General features: G+C 41.4%; 1 non-coding gene across 1 annotated transcript; it reads right to left on the reverse strand.

Moving 5' to 3' along the window:
• Positions 1-12,350: 12,350 nt before the first annotated feature.
• On the reverse strand, positions 12,351-12,486 carry LOC129538733 (U8 small nucleolar RNA). Its single transcript, XR_008682282.1, has one exon. It is a non-coding gene; the product is annotated as a U8 small nucleolar RNA (small nucleolar RNA).
• Between the last annotated feature and the right edge of the window lie 5,088 nt (positions 12,487-17,574).

The following is a 17,574-nucleotide window of genomic DNA, read 5'->3' on the forward strand; positions in this document are numbered from 1 at the left end:
CTTTGAGAGAATCTGGCTAGAAACAGGCTTACAGCCTAGAAGACAACATAAATAGTGATGCTATTTATGTATCTTCCCAGCTATAAGGATTCCTCTTAAGCCCCAGCAAGAGGAGCATGAGGGAGCAGCCATTCTGAACAATTCTGTACAGTGTGCCCATACTCCTTGCTACAGTGGATCGGTCCAGAGAGGACGTGGTCCAAGCTATCCTATTAGATAGAGTGGAATATGCTTACATAAAAATGGACACCAGTTGAAGCTGCCTCTTTCACTTGCTAGTTGTATGACCTAGTGTGGGGCATGTAACCTCTTGACCTATTTCTTCATCTGTGAAAAGAATAATTTGAACTAGATGATGTTTAGATTTCCTTTCTGCTCTTGCATTATGGTTGTCATAAAGAAGGTAGACTCTAGAGTCATTGAGGCCTGGATTCAAGACCATGTTCTATCAGTCACGAGCCTTATGACCTAGAAAAGTTCCTGGAATTCTGAAGCATGGGTTTCATCATCTGTAAAATGGGGATGATGTTAGTGCCTTCCTTGGTATCAGGCAAAATAGTGCACTTTACATGCTTAACCACTATCACACAAAGGAAAGCAGACTATGGCCTCTGGTTGCTATGGTTATTGTTATTCCTACATGGAATATAAAGTGAATTTCTTTAAAAAAAAAAAAAAAAAGGAGGGAAAGAAGAAAAGGGAACAAACTAAGGTGAAAACATCATAATTATTCAGTTAAAGGAATGGTTTGAATAAGAAGATCAAACTATATGGCTTAATATCAGTGCAAAGAGGAGAAGGAAACAGCAACCCACTCCAGTATTCGTGCCTGGAAAATCCCATGGACAGAGAATCCTGGTAGGCTACAGTCCATGGGGTCACAAAGAGTCAGACACGACTTAGCAGCAGCAGTGCAAAGAAGGGAGGGGAGAAAGGACAAAGAATCCATGTGACTTCACAGGCATGTAAACACCAACAGCCCTGCAGGAAGGCATGGCAACCCGCTCCAGTGATTTTGCCTGGAGAATCCCATGGACAGCGTAACCTGGCAGGCTACAGTCCATGGGGTTGCAAAGAGTCAGACACAACTGAAGCGACTTAGCATGCAAGCATGTACAGAATGTTCAATTATGGTCTTAAAAAATGTAACACTATTTATGTCAAGCCCTATCACTTTCAGAATTTAAATAAAAATGTGATAACAAAGAATACTGCAAATATAAACAGCATGGGGTAAAATTATAACTCTCACAAATGACAGAGTCTATAGACTATTCAACTTGAAGAACCATACTGAAGACATATATTCCATAGTCTTTCTTTATAACCTTGCTTTAGTGACATGTACAATATCTACACACCAGAAATATTCCTTTCTTATGTCAAAAGTATACTGACTACTCCAATACCACATGATTGATTATCTCCGCTCTGATTATCTCAATCTAGAAATCACCCTAACACCCTTAAAGGTGGTAATATTTTGAAACTCTCAAGGAATAAACTAGGTGTCTATTATAGAATATTTTTGTCTACATAAATGGGATGCTCTGGCAGCCACTGACATGAGTCGATTTCTTTGGGGAGTCACATGATCTGACTGGGTACCATGCGATCGAAAGAACGGTGAGAGAGAATATGAGACAGGTAAGAGAGAAAAACAAAAATAATAAAGGAACCAGGGCTGCACACTGTGGCATAATACAATGCCAGCCTCGAGAGATGGAAAATCTCAGCAGGGGAGGGGCTGCAGTCAGTGAAGGCTGTCAACCCAGCATACTCCAGCCAAAACAACAATGTCATTCTACCTGCAAAGCTGAGAGCAAGTGCCACAAAAAATGATGGGGACAGGAATCAAAGATAAAGCCATCACACAAAGGGCACGTCACATCTGCCTCTCACATAAAAGAACTATATAGATCACACACACCATATCTTTCACATCAGATTTGTAAAGATTTACAGCCCTGTTCCATTTCCTAAGCTTCCATGAATGATGTAACATGTGCACAAGTGACCCTTTCAGATGGTCACACCAGGGAACTGGCAAGAGTTTCCCTATGGGGGCGATCCCAGAGACCCCTGGAGGGACGCGAGAACTAAAGCATCCATTATCCCGTATTTACAATTTGGTATCAGGTGCCCTAGAATTCAAAAAATGTTTAAGGTGGTTGGTCCTGCCTGGATATCTCAGAACAAATGACTCACTCTCATCTGTCCCATTCAATTATCTTGGCACTATCAAGAGTTGTCATGTCGTGTGCCTGGCAGGACTTTTTCAAAGTCAGCGGTTCTTTTGCAAGATGGTGAAAGACAAAGAGAACAGCTCAAAGATTTTCCTCTTAGAATCTTCTCCATTGACCACACCTGCACATGGCTGAAACTAAATACATTCTTTTATTTGACTGTGGAAAGTCATCTTCTTGGATGAGTTAATGACTTGCTGACTACCAAAAGAGTAATGAGAACATGTTTATTTCCCAAATTTGGTGTTAAGCAGTTACTCTGATGTTTGCACTTTAAAGCCATATTCTTGTAAAACATCTAGAATGGCTATTTCCAGAATTTGGAAATTAGGCGGTCTAACAGCTTTAGAATCCTATAGTCATTTTAGAGACAGAGATACAAGATTTAACTTAAGTCACTCTAATCACTCAGATGTCTAACCAGGTATGTTGCTTACTGGTCCTGTTATATTTACATACTTTCACATGGGACTCTGCTAATATAAGGTGGTGATATTTGAAGGGAGTTTGCTCAGGGGCCAACTTAGAAAGCCTTAAACTGAAAGATAAATATTTCATATCCTGCTTATCTATTTATATTTGTCTACATAAGCCCTCAAAATGATGGTGAGGGCTAAATACCTCTATTTTATTTCACATATAAAATCCAGGAAGCTATCCATGGCATCTTGGGCATGCTTCTCCCTTTATCGATTGGCTTCTCCATGAACCCAGAGGGCCTGCACCAGGTTCAGAAGTATGGAGCTAAAAAAGGAACTTTCAGTAGACAGGGAGATTACACTTCATGACTGTCCTTCTCTGACTTTAATGTGCAAATGCAGCAAACCAGAGGTTTAAAATGGAGATTCAGGTCCAGCAGATCTGAGTGATGCTGCTGGAGCCCTGTCCTTGCTGAGTGCCCTGTGCGGCCCTTCCTCTACAGGGCTAGACCACTTTCTGCTTTTCTCAGGGCTTCAGCTTCCTCCCCTATAAAGCTAGATAAGAAATAGATAAACAGAATTTATTATGTAACACAAGGAATAGTATTCAATATCTTATAATAACCTATAATGGAAAATAACCTGGAAATATATATATATATATGTTTGTAACTGAAAAAAAGAAAGAAATAGAGGCTATTAGCAAATTCAGGAGTTGAAGAGAAGGTCAATGAATACATTCAGGTGAAAACGTTCTGAAAAAAAAGTTTAAAGAGCTCCTTGATGAACTGTCTTTAAAAATCACTGAAGGACATGAAGATAACTCTTCCCCTAAAACTAACAAACTGGATTCCATTGACGTCACCAGTTTCCTGTCCCGCAGAGCATTTGCTTTTTGTTTCTGCATAAACTGCTGCTCTAGATCCCTGCTCCTTGCCCGGGCTGTTACAACTGTTAACCAGCCTTCTACACAACCTCACTTCTGAGTGATGCTCGACCTACATCCTGCAGGGTGCCATAATGCCCTTGATAACTCTTCTTCCAAAGTCCCAGGTCCATTAACATAATTTGTGACAATAAGTTGTTAAATTGTAGGGAGGAAGAGAAGACAATTTTCCATGTCTGTATAATTTATAATTCACAGAATTTTCTCTCCTAAAAGGTGCCATTGCTACTGCTTGTTTTATACTTGACAAAAGTGAGGGCCAATGAAAATAAATCCCTCGGTCAATATCACAAAAATAATTAAGAGTGGAATTGGGACTGGAAATGATGTGTTTAATTTCCAGTTCAGTCTGATAACCTTGACTCCACCTTGGAAGAAATTTTCCTACACTTTTTTTTCCCCAAGCTCCTTAAAAGTTACCTGCAGCCACTCTTGGTTTTGCGGCAGCATTTGACGGTGGTGCCCCTGAACCAATACAATGCTGAAGTGAAGGAAAGATAGACACCCTGGGAGTGATGGAGAGGCATTCCTCATAGATAAGGTGGAAGGGACCAGAATAAGGAAACTAGTTGCATTAGTGGCAGCTCTTCCATCCCCTTAGAGAAGACTCAGGAAAGCGTAGCTGAAATACTCACTGGACCCACTGGACCCATCTCTGAGGTGTCCTCAGAGATGCTGTTATCTATTTTAATCTATTTTCAACAGAATATCTTTTTGAAAGTATATTGCAACAGGGCTTCCCTGGTGGCTCAGTGGTAAAGAAATCTGCCTGACAATGCAGGAGACACAGGTTTGACCCCTGATCTGGGAAGATCCCACACACTACATAGCAAATAAGCCCACGTGCCACAACTATTGAGCTTGTAGGAACCCATGTGCCACAACTACTGAAACCCTCGCACCCTAGAGCTCATGCTTTGCAACAAGAGAAGTTGCTCTACTGAGAAGCCCACATAAAGCAACTAGACAGTAGCCCCTGCTTGCTACAACTAGAGAAAAGTCCAACAGCGAAGAGGACCCAGCACAGCCAAAAATACTAGAAGAATAAATTGAAAAGTATACTGTAAACAAATGGCCACCTTATAGCCAGAGTATGATTAGGAACATCTTGGGCCCCTGATGGCACACAGCTCTCGAAAAACACCTGGAAGTGGTACAGCATGCCGAGAGAGAGATGCAGTCTGGATCAAGGAGGAGGTACTGCACTTGAGGTGGCGCTAGTGGTAAAGAACCCACCTCCCAATGTAGGAGATGTAAGAGATAGTCGGAAAGACCCTCCAGAGGAGGACATCCCAACCCACTCCAGTATTCTTGCCTGGAGAATCCAATGGACAGAGGAGCCTGGCAGGCTATAGGCCATGGAGTCCCAAAGAATCAGACATGACTGAAGCGACAGCATGCACGCACCTTGCACTTGAGAGAAGCCAGTCTGAATACAGACTGATTAGCCGTGAAAAAGTGGTCATGGGTACCACGCACAGAGTGAATTATGGGGCTGTGTGGAGAGAAATGGGCTCAGGGCAGATTTATTACACTCCATTTCCACTCTTCTAGCAGGCTGCACAGAGTCTCTGAGGTACAGATTTACTCAGGATTGAAATTTTACATCCTGGGACACTATCTCAAATAATCTAATTTGGTGAGATGAGAAAATCATATCTCATAAAACTATCATCCCTTTTCAAAAGCCCATATAAAAGTTTACAGACTGTTGAGGTATCTAGCCATGGCACAAACTTCTATTATAGGCGACATGAAGACAACAAACTTAAAATTATTTTAATAAGAAATGCTGCTACTCACTGTGTGTGGTTTGTGTTTTACAACCTGAACTTCATAAATTTTTATAAGGTGTCTCTTTATTGTCAGACTTGGGAGCTGCTGTGTCACTGTTGCTCAGTCAAAGCTTTTTAAAATAAAAGAATCTCAATCTCAGTGTGATATTATACATGATATTAAGATAGCTGACCCCACACCTACTTCCAGCAACATTCCTGTCTTCTATGCAAATGTTAAAATAAATATATTCCCCATCACTGTGAAATGGGTTCTTTGTTTGGCCATTATACACATAGGAGCAGAGTGCCCCAGCAGGAAGGGACCTTGACTGTCCTCTACTAATTCTAGATGGAAGAGAAATGATGCTGAGGAGTACACACACACACACATACACACACACACACAGAAAACCTATGCCCAGTAACTTCTTTAGGGCTTGTGCGTGGGTATCTTTCAAGGGTTGGACAGAAGAGGAAGAAAGAGAGGGGGCTACTTCCGAATAAGAATTACTATCATCTTCCAAGAGCTCATTATGTTTGTGGCAGAGAATCAGCACTTCATATCCATTATTTCACTGAGTCCTGCAATCCTAGGAAATGTAGAGTAGCATGTCTATTTTACAGGACATGAATCTTCAGCTTGGAGATGATTATAATTTGCCCAAAGTCATACAGCAGGGACTCAATTTAGATGTGTCAGATCACAAACACAGTTTTATTCCAATGTCACCTCTCAATATTGTTTCTCATCAATATCATTCTGTATTCTTGATTATTCAGGAGAATACTATGAAGAGGAAAAGAACTTCAGAAAAACTTGGAAGGGAAAAGATATTATGACTTACATTGTATTGGACCAGAATAAGGGCTTCCCAGGTGGCACTAGTGGTAAAGAAACCACCTGCAATCCAGGAGACAGGGGTTCGATCCCTGGGTTGGGAAGATCCCCTGGAGGACAGCATGGCAACCCAATCCAGCATTCCTGCCTGGAGAATCCCTTGGACAGCGGAGCCTGGTGGGCTACAGTCCACTGGGTCTCAAAAAATCAGACCACAATTGAAGCAACTTTGTATACACGCATGGACCAGAATGAGCCCCTGAAAACTGCCTGGGCAAACTCTTCATTTTACTGAGAAGAAGTAGCAAGGTGGTCACAGGGCTAGTTCTGGGTCACACAGCTAGTTAACATCAGGAGCAGGATTTTCTACTCATCCTACAACTAGCGCTGCTGAAGGCAATACATCTAGTTGAGTTGATAAAGGAGTTACACAAAAAGTGACTTTTCCCTTCTCTAATATTGGGCATTTTTTCCTACCTCATTCTCCTTAGTACCTTCTGCTCTTCCCCTGGAACAGAATGAATGGGATAGGTAATTAGGATGTGATTAGAACTGGAAAGGAAGGGCCAGGAGAATAAAGAGTATTCCAGTATTTTTCCTTTCAGGTCCTTAACCTGAGGATAAAATTCCTCCTAGAGATTTCTTTGGGGAATAGGATGAAATGAGAGGAGTAATCAAATACTCAGTCAACAGACACTAGAATTCACTACTTCTAGACAGTCATTAATTTGATGACTAAGGATCTGCTTTTAAAGGGCTTACTGTCTAGTGAGGAAAAACTCAATACAATGGGTACAAACTGACCGTTAAAATATAATGCTGCAAGCACCATGAGAGAAGCAGAAAATACGATATGAGAACATGAAAAGATCATCAAGGAGTTTAGCTCAGATATGATGAGTACTCAGGGCAGCCTATGGGAAGTCACTGAGGATGACCACAGGGCTTGACCTTCATGTGAGGGGCTGAAAAACAATTGCAGAATTCTGGCTAAGAGGGGACACACAGGGATCTTGTGCCTTTGGCTCTTAAATGATATAACGTTCTGGCACATAGTGAAAGTCTCTCCGTCGAGTCCGACTCTTTGTGACCCCATGGACTACACAGTCCATGGAATTCTCCAAGCCAGAATACTGAAGTAGGTAGCTGTTCCCTTCTCCAGGGGATCTTCCCAACCCTGGGGTCGAATGAAGGTCTCCCGCATTGCAGGTGAATTCTTTACCAGCTGAGCCACCAGGGATGCCTGGCACATAGTAGATGCTCAATAAGAGTAATGTGCTTAATAATCTGGGGTAAAAAGACATAGTAACTATTCTGTCACATCTCTTCTCCCTTTTTTCTTATATGTCCCCCTCCATTGCCTGTAGTTAAATGGTTTATCAATAGTGCCAAGAAGGGCACTGATTGCAGTGATCAACCCGTTCAAGTTTCCGTGCAGTGCCAGATCTCCTTTACCGTTTTTGTTGATGTTTTTAATGATAGTTGCAGCTACCCTCAGGTATGTTTTTTATTTACTTATTTGGCTGTGCTGGGTCTTAGCTGCAGCACAAGAAATCTTCAGTGTTCATAATGGCAAGCGGGATCCTCAGTTGCAGCGTGTGGGATCTTTTTACTTGTAACATGTGAACTCTTAGTTGAGGTATGTGAGACCTAGTTCCTTGACCAGGAATCGAACCCATGCCCCCTGCACCGGGAGCACAGAGTCTTAGCCACTGGACCACCAGGGAAGTTCCCATTTTTTTAATGTTGTTTCTGCTCTTCTCATCCACTGCACACTGACACCCTGGAGCGAGCATGAAATTTCATGGCCATTACAGGACAGTTTGAATCATTAGAAAGTTCTTCCCGTGTTGATTTCAAATCTGCCTCCTTACCATCCTGCCCACTGAATCTGGTCATGGCTGCTGGAACTTTGGAAAAATGAATCTACTTTGTCCACATGTCATCCCTTCAAGTGTTTGCAGACAGTCGCCGTGTCTGTTCAAAGCCACCTATTCTGGCACCAGCTGGTGTGCCTCGTCCTGTCACTAAGGAGGTTAGGAAACAGCAGTCATGGGGTGGGGTGAGGAGCTCACAGAGATTCTGCTCTGGGCCTTTCTTCATGCTGGGCTGCTGAGAGTGGCTTCAATCAGTGCTGAAATCATGCTCCTAGTGTCATAATAAGAACCTGACAGAAACAAAGAACTGGGCTAGTCTGAGAGGCCTCAGGTGTAGCACCACGTTCCCACCTAAGCACATGCCCCAGAGACTATTAAAACTCCATCCTGTGGAGGGAGGGCCTCTCCAAAAACCACCATTATTAGCCAGATGGAACAGTTCAGATGTTGCCTTTTAATTTTTTTCCCCTAGTGTTAGAAATAAACTGCCACAAGACCAATAATTACCTCTGGAGAAGACCTGTAACGCTGTGCTCTCCCATATGCATAATTCCCTTTCTCTTCTAATTTGACTGGTGATATCATTTTCCAGGTAGGTGTATCTTTTCGCCAATCACTCACCTTCAACAAACCTTGCTCCCTTAAGTTACCAGTGAGCTTTTCTTATCGTTGAGGAAAGAAATGGTCATCTAGGAGGGCTGAGTCAGGCTGGATGCAGGTCTCCATCATACTATGATCTTGCAATGACAGGATGTTAAACCCAACCCTCAATCACCCCCTGGGGTTTCATAGATTATGTTTTTCTAAAAAAAGGGTTATTTGGGACTTCCCTGGTGATCCAGCGATTAAGAATCTGCCTGCCAATGCAGAGGAGGTGGGTTTGATCCAGGAAGATACCACAGGCTCAGGAGCAACTAAGCCCATGTGCTGCCGCTACAGAGCCCGTGTGCCACAACCACTGATGCCCCAGAGCCCAGAGCTCATGTTCCACAATAAGAGAACTTGTTGTGGATCTACAATGAGAAGCCCAAACTGCACAAGGAGGAGACCCTGCTCGCTGCAAACAGAGAAAGTCTGAAGCAACGAAGACCCAGCACAGCCAAAAATTAAATAAATAAAATTAAAATTAAAAAGCTATTTAACAAGACAGAACACTATTGCTGGCTTTTAAAATAATCAGCAATAGAGTTGTTCATCATCTTTAATGTCACTTTCTAAAAATTTATTTAGTTTTAATTAGAGGATAGTTGCTTTACAATATGGTGCTGGTTTCTGTCATACAGCAATATGAATCAGCCATAGGTATACATATGCCCCCTCCCTCCTTTCACTATTTTATACAGTTTCTTTATTATTTTATACAGCAACGTTAAAACATTCTATAATTAAATTTTTAATTATAGAATTTTTAAATGCATCTATTGAAGTACATACACTGAAGACTCAAAACTATTACCCAAACACAGTAAACATTTTTCTTGTTTTAATTCTTGATAATTCAGAAACATTTCAAGAAATCACATATTTCTAAAGACCAGATTGCCTTCTCCCCCGGCCAGCCACGAGTACGTTATACCATTCCTTTGCCAATGCAGTGTAAGAAGAAGACAGTAGATCCGAGAGCCTGTGAAATTCTCAACTAATTTAAACCTTGCTTAGGTAAGCTCTATACAAGGAGGAGAGAAGGACTGCAAGGGTATGAAGGGCTTACAGGGGTCCTTCTGCCAGGACAGTGGTAGTTTGAACATGTGCCATCACGTCTGCATACCTGGCATAGTCATCTGGCCTCTACTTGGCAGTTGTGGAAGAGGGTGGTGGACAAGAAGAGACCAGAGAGAAGGAGCCTGTGTTTGCCACCAGAAAACCACAAGGACAGGGGAAGTGGCATTCCCAGGAGGCAAAGAAGGGAGAGGCCTGGAGCCGTGCAAGGGGAGACACTGCTGACATTCAGCAGTCGTGGTGGTCTCCATACCGACTACACGGTCACTACACTCCAGGGGCTACCACAGCCCCTGGGTGGTCTGGAGCGCCACAGAGACCTGGCTAGAGAACTCCACCAAGGCGCGACTGTCATCTGGGGAGCAGGGGAGAAATTCTGGCTCCAAGACCTTACCTCCCATCATTTCCTTTTAGACTTTGTAGGGTTACGTTTGGACCCTGGAAACTGAGTATTACAAGTGAGCTCACAGGGATACTGAGGTCGTGGCCAGTGGTCCATATCACCATGGAGAATCACAGTGGATGAACACCTGTGGGTAAAGGCCAGCGGGTAGAAAATGAGAGAACATGGCCTGGTTCTCTAGAATTCACACATGACAGACTCCACACGGATGGCTCACAGCAGTGGTTAATGCAGCATGGAGGGACAGAGCAGAGCATATTTCACTGGACTTCACTTAGAGCCACAGTAATTCTGATAGGCATCCCAGGTTGAAACGAGTGTTCCTCTAGAAAACTAGTAGTGATTTCCAAGTGTGGTCTGTGAATCAACTGTGATTCTTATAAAATATTTGGATAAAAAGTTTAGATTCCAGAGTTTGGGATTAATATATACACACCGCTATATGTAAAACAGGTAAACAATAAAGATCTACTATATAGCATAGGGAACTATACTCAATATCTTATATAAGAATCTGAAAAAAATATATATGCGTAAACTGAATCGCTTTGATCTATACTTGAAATTAATATAACATTGTAAATTAACTGCACTTCAATTTAAAAAGATATTTGTATTCCTGGATCATACCCTCAGACTTCTGAGTCAGAAACTTCAAGGATGAATTCCAGGAATCTGCATTTTTTGCAAGCTCTCCAGGCTTTCTTTCATGCTAAAAGTCCAAGAGCCACTGCAATAGAGAGGTCTTAAGACCAGCCTGGTGGCCACATGTTGGGGACACAAAAAGAAGGCTCTGCGAGAGAGAAACAAGACTAAGATTTTACCTTCCACACTCTGAGTCTTGACACTTTTATTTCTGTGGAAGTGAGACTGAGCACGAAGAATCACACATGTAGTAATTAGGTATCAGTTTAGTTCAGTTCAGTTCAGTCGTGTCCGACTCTCCGCGACCCCATGAAACACAGCACGCCAGGCCTCCCTGTCCATCACCAACTCCCGGAGTTCTGGACTTAAACTCTTTGGTAAGGCTGTTTGTAGTTCACCAATTATGTCTTTTCCTTGCTAATTATTCTGTTGTCTAAATTCCAATATAGAAAATCCAATTCAAGTGTTAAAATAAATGTCTGTGAACCCAGGAGGATCCAGGTGACTATTCAACTACAATTCGGGTGCCTGAGAAGAGACTGTCCTTGAATGAGTCCGCCCTGGTTACACAGACACTGGTTACATAACCTGGCTCCTATACCTGGATCTCGCTCTGATTTGGGTCACGTCCAACATTCCAGGTTTACACATGCATACAGGGTTCACATAGCACATTCATGCAGAAGCAACGTTTTAAGTCACTTGGTCTTTCCAAAAATCTAAAACCCAAGTTATATATTTTGCTGTTAAAAATCTGCCTGCGTTTGACACGGTTACACGTCTTCAAGAGCTCCTGTAGTGTTTACAATTCCACCTCTGTTCTCCCTTCCATTTCATTGTTCTCCCAAAGCCAACAAGGAAAAATAGACAAGTGAACAAAGACATACATCATTTAAAAATAAGAAGTCAGTTTCGAACAGAAGGCTCAAAAATCAGGGTTGCAAAAATTCTCTTGGCAAAGAAATTAGTGTATATATGAAGTAGTTGATATTAATTATTAAACTGGATAATTTATAATAATGGCTAGCTTTGTGAGTGCTGTAGAACTTCACGTAGTTCTGTAGCAAAGAACTTTGCTAAGTGTGTTATGTGTATTATCTCATTTTTACCTGACAATAATCCCTTTAAAGTTTGTCTCATTGTCTCCTAGATTTGGGAAACTAAAGCGCAGATAGGTTGATTAACTTGATCAAAAATCACACAGCTAATGACTGGAGAAGCTGGAATTTGCGTTCACAAAGTCTGACTCCAGAAGCTGAACTTAACCATTAGGCTATACTACTTCCCACCTTCAATAGTGTAACAAGTGTGGGAAGTTTTGCTTAATCATCAGCATCTCCAAATATTATTAAAGACCATGCATAACGACCAACTGATTAAGGTAAAATCATCTCATACATATATAATCACTGGTGCTTATATACAGGTATGTTTATGTGTACACAACCAATAGCATTTTATGCTATTTCTATTCTCAATATCATAATTTTAATAACATACAAGGTAATACCTCTCCCTAAGACTGTGAGGGAGCTTTCCCACCTCTAAAGTATCAAATCACATTTTATTCTGCCCTCCAAGAGGAGGAATAGGTAAGGATTATCCTACCTGATGCTTATTTAACTTATATTCTACCTGATGCTTATTCAACTTATATGCAGAGTACATCATGCAAATGCTGGGCTGGGTGAAGCACAAGCTGGAATCAAGACTGCCAGGAGCAATACCTGATAACCTCAGATATGCAGATGACACCACCCTTATGGCAGAAAGTGAAGAAGAACTGAAGAGCCTCTTGATGAAAGTGAAAGAGGAGAGTGAAAAAGTTGGCTTAAAACTCAACATTCAGAAAACTAAGATCATGGCATCTGGTCCCATCACTTCATGCCAAATCGATGGGGAAACAATGGAAACAGTGACAGGCTTTCTTTTCTTGGGCTCCAAAATTACTGCAGCTGGTGAATGCAGCCCTGAAATTAAAAGACGCTTACTCCTTGGGAGAAAAGCTATGACCAACCTAGACAGCATATTAAAAAGCAGAGACATTACTTTGCCAACAAAGGTTCATCTAGTCAAAGCTATGGTTATTCCAGTAGTCATGTATGGATGTGAGAGTTGGACTATAAAGAAAGCTGAGCACCGAAGAATTGATGCCTTTGAACTGTGGTATTGGAGAAGACTCTTGAGAGTCCCTTGCACTGCAAGGAGATCCAACCATCCATCCTAAGGGAAATCAGTCCTGAATATTCATTGGACGGACTGATGCTAAAGCTGAAACTCCAATACTTTGGCCACCGGATGTGAAGAACTGACGCATTGAAAAACACCCTGATGCTGGGAAAGATTGAAGGCAGGAGGAGAAGGGGATGACAGAGGATGAGATGGTTGGATGGCATCACCGACTCGATGGACATGAGTTTAAGTAAGCTCCAGGAGTTGGTGATGGACAGAGAAGCCTGGCATGCTGCAGTCCATGGTGTCACTCAGGGTTGGACATGACTAAGCAACTGAACTGAAAGTATCAAATTGAAGGACATGATAGAGTCCACACAATTTCTGGGTGAAATTTAAATTCTAGTGTTAATATCAGCAGAAGTTTTCTACCTTTATCTGTAACCTTTATCTTTCCTAGGCTCAGATTTTAAATTTCCCAGATTCTATACGGGTCTCACTTCTCTAATTTATCAAGGATAAATATTGCAAAAAAAATTCCTTTTAACCCAAGACATATAATAATTTTCTCTGACTGAATTGTAGTCATTTCCACATCCTTAATTAGTATTTCACAGAAATAGCAATGTATTAAGTCTGAGATGAATTAGAATCTGAACTCTAATGATTAGTGAACAGTTTAAGTTGACCAAGAGTCCAGGTCTGTAGATTCTGAATACCATACATAATAGACCAAATTCTTTAACTAACACACATGAAAAATCACAACTCTATGCAGAATTTTACACAATTTTAACATGAGTTTATTAAAACAAAGATTTTAAAGAATTAGCTAATCATTTCTCACAATGCTCCTTTCCCTAGCGTGACTCAAAAGTTCTTTTAAAAATAGTATCTTCTAATTTGTGTTATTTTCTAATGTACAATGACAATGTGGAGAATAAACATTAGTGAAGATTTCATTGAAAAATATTCTTACTGATCAAAAAGTAAATAATGCAGAGATAAAACATTCTATTCCAAGAGAAAAAGATGAAAAATAGTACCCATCTGCATCTCTTTCAAACCCAAAGTCCATTAACCTAACAACTCCTGATATTCATGATTGAGTCCCTATGCCAGGCCCACTGGAACTAGTGAATACCCCTTTCACTTATTTTCAGAGGTGTCCAGAAAAAAAGGGGGAATATAGGTTCTCAATTAATATTGGTTATGTCCATTTATCCAATTTTGATTGACTGATGACATACCAGTATAATGGCTATTTCAGAATCGCAGCCAAAAAGAGAAGGAAAAGTTGACTAGCTTTAGCTTGCATAAGACAGGCTCTCTGTGTGTGCTTTTCTTATTTTTAAATTTCAACTCACATTATAAACTTAGAAATGTAAACATTTAGCACATTCATATTTATTTCTAAAATAAAATGCTCTCTAAGACTCATGAATTTCAGTCCTTTCTATTTGTTGAACTGTCTTTATTAAAGGGCTAAGTCATTTTTCAGGAAGTATGTATGAAAGCCCGGTCATCTTTTTGTATCAGTTTGTATGTATTTTAATTCATCTCTACTATTTATGAGATCATACAGTTGATGTGGCATACCAAATGCATCAAATATAAAAAATGATTGGTTTTATTAATATGTACGCCTTCTGCTGTATTTTTTCTACTGACTTCTGAAAAATATGCTCATAAATTTCCTTTGAAAGTGATTATACTGTGCTGAATGTCTTAAAGTTGAGCAGAGGGTGAGAGTATTAACTGTTAAGGCAAGACGACTGACCCTTTAGTGATTCAACAGATATTAAATGTAACAGAATAATTGTCATGATAAACCACCACAATGCACACAGTTCTGCACCTCTGGCTCTCACATATTCCTCACAACAACCAAGTCAACCCACTTCACAGATCAAGAAATCAAGGCCCTAAGTTTAAGTAACATCCCCAAGCTCTCAAGGCTGGCGAGGAGCAAAGCCAGGGTATGTCTCAGCACGATGCTATGTTCTCGAGCGCCACTCCTCACTGCCCTCAGATCCTGTAGTTCTCCACCCAGGCTGCAGATTGGAATCACTTGGGGAGACTTAGAAAAATACTGATAATTAAATCATTCCCTTGAGGTAGGCTAAGAATGCCAGGATTTTTTTTTTTTTCAAGGACTCTTCAATTTAGTGTGAAGCCACGGTTGAAAACAACTGGATTAGCAAAGGCCAAAGAATAGTTATTTTCTTAAGAAATATGAGTCTTTCTCTGAGCAGTGAGAGAACAACACAAGTTCAAACTGTTTATCTGGAACAGAAACACTAGCTGGGGGCAGGCACCAACACCAGTATCATCAGAATACCCTTATTTCCTCGCTCAACCTGCGCCTTCTGCCCCACGTGAGGCTCCCACGTGGCGTCTGGTGCTGAAGCAGACCCGGGAAGCCGTGGAACCCACACACTCCATCCACAAGTGAGGAGTCCAGAAAAGAAACAGCTTTGCCAACGTCTCATGTGAGCAGGAAAGGCAGACCGAGAGCTGGAATCTCCCACCCCGTGTCAGTGCTCCTTTCGGAGAATAAAAAAAAAAAAAAATTGGAAGCAGTTGGAAAACAGTTGGGGCAGGGAGTCAGCCAAGGCATCCAAAGAGAATTTCAAGAACCAGAGAGAGCAAAGGAACAACAACAGCAAAAATCATAGCAGAATTAGAAAGGAGAACAGGCATAGTCTGAAAACAATGGGAAATGAGAAGAAATATATAAGAAAGCAAAGGAAATGGTCAGAAAAAAATCAAATAGGGAGAGCTAGCCATCGTGATACTTTATCAACACAATAAGGGGGAAATACAAGGGAATAAAAGGCACCTTCCATTCGGCTATGGGAAGCATGGCAAGAAATAAAGTATTTGCAAAATCATCTAATATCAAAGCAAACAGTAGCTGTAGCAAAATCACTTGGCAGGGAGGGAGGGCCAGAAACCCCCAAACCGGGGAAGCATGAACAACTACCTTGCTACTCAAAGTGTGGTTTGAGGATCAGCTCTTTCAATATCATCGAGGAACGTGTCGATATGCAGCCTCTTGGCCCTGCCAGATCTGCTGAACCAAAAGCTGCATTTTAATTAGATCCCCTCATGATTTAGATGCATATTCAAGTTTGCAAAGCACTGGCTCTACTGTAAGAAGCAAACTGACGCATAAAAAACAAACAACTGTTACAGGCAGAAGGTGGACTAAAGAACTAAGTAGCTAAGTAGACATCAATCTGACTAAATTATTTGCTGCGGCCCCATGAGAAGCCAGGCCCTGAGCTGGGTTTTTCTGGAAATGAAGGATTGAGGCCAGGCATGGTTAGCCTGATGCCCTTAGGGCAGAAAACAAAAAGCGCACGCACCTAACGAAGACCAGGACTTGTGTTCCAAGGAGAGGTCGAGCAAAGTGTGACCAGGTCTGGAAGAGCAGAAGCTGAAGTTTAGAGGGAGATCAGGAGCCGTGCAGCAATTGCACGGACTCTCTGACAGATGGAAGTGGTAACGGGGAAGCGGAAAGGTCTGTTCCAGGCAGAAAAACAGAACAAGCAAAGATGCAGAACTCAGAAGACTGCTGTGTACTGAGGGAACACTGCCTTCATCTAGAGCAGTGATTCTCAAATTACTTCACAGAGACTCATGAGTCTGGGACGATGCCTCAGAGCCTAAGGGAAGCAAGGCCAGCGGGATTACCGGGGTCCCATATCAACCACACAAGATATTCTTACAGTGGACCCCACCAGTGAAAAATAAAATATGAAGCATATCACTGAGCAATATACAAGGTATACTATATTGCTTCTAAAATTATTACCTATAGCTCTGCCTGGCATGTAGTCAGTACTCAAATATCTACTGAATAAATTAAATAATGAATGAATCTATGAGATCAAAGTAAAAAATGTGGAGCTGCTCTGGGGCTAGACTGCAAATGGTGAAACGTCAGACAAGAGAGAGGTTTATATGTCACTTGGCAGAGCGCTGAGAAGTTTATTACCCAGTGACTGAACTTGGTTCTGCTTTAAGGAGCTTATTCTGCAAACCATGTGTAAAATGGTTTGAAAATGAGAGAGGCTAGAGAGGGGAAACTAGTCAGAAAGACATCCTGGTAGTCTCTAGAAGGAGATAAGTGGAGTCTGAACAAAGACAGTCACAGTGGCAGTAAAAAGGTAGAGAAGTTGGCATCATAAGCCATCGTGGAGACAGCATTTGTCTGTGAATTACGTGTGGGAAGAAAATATATTGGAAAGGTTCTAGGTGACTGAGAAGTACAGAAATTGACAGAATCACCCTTGTTCATGTAAGGAGAATGATTAGAGCTACACCTGTTAGATTTGAAGCACCTGAGAATAATATAAAGTCACCTGTGGGCGGTTCAAATGTCAATATGAAATTTAGGACAAAGTGGAAATAACCTAGCACTAATAAGAGGACACCACTGAATAAAAAGTCACATGCAAAAGACTAAAAAGGAGGTCATCTATATAGAAAAGAAGATCAAGAAAAATCTGCAGAAGGAAAAAAC

This window comes from Moschus berezovskii, chromosome 2 (assembly GCF_049115385.1).
Source record: "Moschus berezovskii isolate FMDL1 chromosome 2, NW_MosBer_1.0, whole genome shotgun sequence".
NCBI lineage: Eukaryota > Metazoa > Chordata > Mammalia > Artiodactyla > Moschidae > Moschus > Moschus berezovskii.